This window comes from Sminthopsis crassicaudata, chromosome 2, assembly GCF_048593235.1.
Source record: "Sminthopsis crassicaudata isolate SCR6 chromosome 2, ASM4859323v1, whole genome shotgun sequence".
Taxonomy (NCBI): domain Eukaryota; kingdom Metazoa; phylum Chordata; class Mammalia; order Dasyuromorphia; family Dasyuridae; genus Sminthopsis; species Sminthopsis crassicaudata.
Genome location: NC_133618.1, coordinates 575902205 through 575906507, shown reverse-complemented (window position 1 = coordinate 575906507; position 4303 = coordinate 575902205).

Sequence of the window (4303 nt, the reverse complement as noted above, 5' to 3'; positions counted from 1 at the left end):
TTTGTCTGGAGTGTGTGTCATTCCAAAGCTTCCCTGGCTCTTCCCCTATCAGCAGTAAGCCCTTCCAGTGTGCTTGCCATTAGCCCCACATGGTCTCTGCTGTCCATTAGGCTTAGTGTTACTAAGCTCATAGCATGGACATAAAATAATAAATGAAGATGCAAGTAGGACAGATGCTATTGGAAGAATAAGGGCTCAAGTTGTCAGAGACACCTTTCTTGAGGAGGTTAGACTCATTTTGGGGGAAAAGAGGCAAAATGCATCCATCCCTGCAGGGCTCTCTGTCCCACAAGAAGAAAATTTGGGCTACAAGGGCAAAATCTTCCAAAGTTTCTTGTGGGAACCCCTGTCATCAAGGAGAGATCGATGCCAAGGTCCTGACTGACCCCTAGAAGCAAAAGCCTGCATTGTCTTTGTGATGAAAGAGAGACTTCAGTCAGAAACTTGCCCATTGACACAGACAAGTATGAGAAATCCAGGAGGGCTTGAATCTGGAGAAGACCTTCAGTGGTATTGGCTCCAACTTTTTGGTAGCATTTTAAAGTTCACAACTTACTGTCCTGCAGAGCTATGTGGTAACCAATACGAGTGTTAAGCCATTCTGTTTTATGGAATGCAATGGAATTCAGGAAACTGAACCTTAAGAGAACTGAAATCACTTGACCCTGGCTAAGCAAGTACTAAATGTGGCTAATGGCCATCTCTGGTTTTGTCTTATATCTTATCTCCTGTATGGTAGGAATGATTTGGAAAAGCAGGGAGTTGGGAGAGGGACAACTCCAGAAAATGATGTATAACCAACAGCTGGAAAATTTGTTTAGAATAGCTCTCTACCCAAAACATTGAGGATATGGTCCTTCGTACTTAAGAATGAATAAGCTACTTAAACAGGTTTTCTCAGACAAATCGGGGAAGCAAAGGCATTTTTCAGTAGCTCAATCATCAGTGACAGCCAGGTAAGAAAGTACCTTAGATTGCTAGAATTTCTATGATTCCTGTTTACACCTTACAAATGAATCAGCTGCTTTCCCTCTTTTTTTTCCTTCTATATTAGGAGTCCTGAACCCTGTGTTCATTGACCTCCAAAGAATCCATAGAGATTTCAGGGGGTCTTGGAACTTGCATGGAGAAATAATATTTATTTCAATATAAGTGACTTTATCATTCTGTCTATTTTATTGTGTGCGTTTACCAACATTCTGAGATGGGATTGGTTATTTCATGGAACTTCCAAATGGGTTCATGAACAAAGAGAGGTAACCTTTATTCTAGGGAAAGGGGCTTAATCTTACCAACTTGTACCGACATAGTCCTCTTCTATCCATGAGGAATATTAGGTGAAAAATAATAAAAATCTTGCCTTCTAGAAGCTTATAATCTAGTAAAAGCAAAGTTGTCAGTGTTAAATTATATTCAATTTAATAGACATTTATTTATAATTAGAACACAAGTTAGAATATGTTAAGTTCACAAGATAGGCTCAATGGCAAGGCAGAGAATTGAGTTAGGTCTGGAAGGAAGAAAAACACATGTGAACAGAAGGAGATATGTAAAATATCGGTGCAAAACCAACACCACCAAAATATGTAGTCCAAGTTGTTAGTAATGGATTGTTAGTTGGAGGATCCAAGTGGGCTGGATAAGTAGAATTTGGAGGCACAGATTTACCAATACTTACATTATTTTTGGTGATCTTTAAGTTCTTCCATTTTTTTTTAGAGGTGAATGAAGTCCACAACTGACCCAGAATAACAGAGTACCTTTTTAAAAAAATATTTCTTTTTGTCTTTACATCAACCTCATTTCTAAATATCTTTATCTTTCCCTCATCCTTAACCCTGAGATTGTAAGAAAGATTAAAAAAGAAAGCAAAAAATACTTTAGCAAAGTATTTCATATCAACTGAGCCTGATGGTAAATAGTGTTCCCCATTCATAGTTTCCTACATTTTTGAGGATGAAAGGATAATATATTATCTCTAGAATCAAGGTTTTTCATTATAATATAATAGTTTCAGTTTTTTTATTCTTTCGATTCACTTGTTTTATTCACTGTTATTTTTCTACTTTTGTTTATTGTTCCCTGCATTAATTTATGTCTTCCCATGCTGCTTTGAATTTTTCAGTCATTTCTTAAGCCACAGATATATTGCATTACATTAATGTGTTGATATCTGTTTAGCTTTTCCTCAATCTGTGAATCTTTTTTGTTTCTAGTTCTTTGATGCCACAAAAAGTTCTATTAATATGAATGTTAGTGTATATAAGATCTTTCTATCTGTTGGCCTTTGTCTTCATTGGGATATATATCTAATAGCGGGATCACTGAGTGGAAGGAAAGAAGGAAAAAAAGAAGGAAGGAAGAAAGTAGGAAAGAAGAAAGGTTTGCTTTAGAAGTCAAGAAACCAGGATTTGGGCCAGAAGGGGAATGAAGACTTCAAATTAGAGCTGGCTGCTTCATAAAATGGAAATTCCAAGAGGTAGGCCTTACTAAGGGATACTGTTGTCAAAACAAAACAAAATAAAATAATGAAGAGCATAACAGTAAAGCATTTTAAAAAAAATTAATGGATAGATAATTTAGAAGCAGACAGACAAATAGGACAATTTTAAAATGAATATGTTGAATTATTACTTTTTATGCAATAGTAATTTGAAGTTTCATATACAAATCTTTTTTTCTGTATTTACACATCAAAATACTCATGTTTTTGGTGTTTATATAATTTAGAATAACAAAAAAGTTACAGCCATGCAAAAGTGAAATGGGTTGCCTTTGGAGATAATGCACAATATTTACCAAATGTTTGTTAAATTGAATTTGATCTAATTAAGTAATAGATTCTCCCTTTTTAGGTCTTTAAGCAACTGCTGGATAACCACTTAAGTATATTTTATTTTTATTTATTTTTAAGATTGGAGCTTTTTTATCTCATGTAGTCAAGAAATGCATGGGCAACTCATAGACCTAATACCGCTAGCAAGAGATTACTTGATACATGGTTTTGTGTCATTTGACCTTTGAATTTGGGTTAATTTTTACCTTTCCATGAGCAACTTGCTAGTCTGCTATAATCCTTAGGACTCCCTATTATTAATGCCAAACATAGGACACTGGATAAACATAGCATTCTGCAGCTCAGAATTTCTGAGCTCAAGAGCCCCTCTAGCCTTAGCCTCCCTGATAGCTGCAAGATGTGTGCCACCATAGTGATCTTAGTTATAGTTAATTTTATTTTTTGTAAAGCATTTTTTATTAAAGCTTTTTATTTACAAAACATATGCATGGGTAATTTTTCAACATTGACTCTTGCAAAACCTTGTGTTTTAAATTTTCCCTTCCTTCCCCCCACCTCCCCTAGATGGCAGGTAATATGTACAATATATGTATACATATTTATACAGTTATCTTGCACAAGAAAAATCTGATCAAGAAGGGGGAAAAAAACAGAAAAAAGTGTAAGCAAACAACAACAAAAAGAGTGAAAATGCTATGTTGTAGTCCACACTCCATTCCCACAATTCTCTCTATGGGTGTAGATAGCTCTCTTCATCACAAAATTATTGGAACTTATAGTTTAAAGGAGATTCTTTTTCAGATACAGGTTAAATTAAATGGTACCTAAGATTTCTTTCAATCAAAAATGCTGTGATTCTGGGTTTCCCATTTAAGCTATCTATGTATGTAGCCTAGTAAGTAATGAGTTTGCCATCACTAAAAAAATTTTTTGGGGGGGTTTATCAATATTTTCTGTTTTTCATATCACCACAGTTATCACAAACATCACTTTTCCTTCTTGTCTTTTTCCTATACTTCCTCCTCCTCCCCGAGAGCCATGTCTAGGATAAATAATGATTTTTTTAAGAGAAGAGAAAAAAAAAAGGCAACCAAACTAATTGATACATTGGAAGAACCTGAAAGGTGTAATGTATAACAAATGTGAACCTCCCATCTCCATGAAGGGATAAGGTATTTCCTCTGATGTCTCTTCATTTGAATTCTGCTTGATTTTATAATTCTATAATATTCACTTTTGTGTGTGTGTGTGTTCTTTCCATTTACATTGTTGTAGTTACTCTGAATGCTGTTTTCTTGGCTCTACTTACTTCATTCTGCTTCAGTTCATATAGAACTTTTCATTTTGTTCATATGTGTAAATGATTCTTTACAGCACAGTAATATCCCATTACATTTCTGTATCACAATTTGGTTAGCCATTCCCAATTAATGGCCATCTACTTAATTTCCAATTGCTAGATATCACAAAAGTGCTGCTATAAATATTATGGAATATATGGGGAGT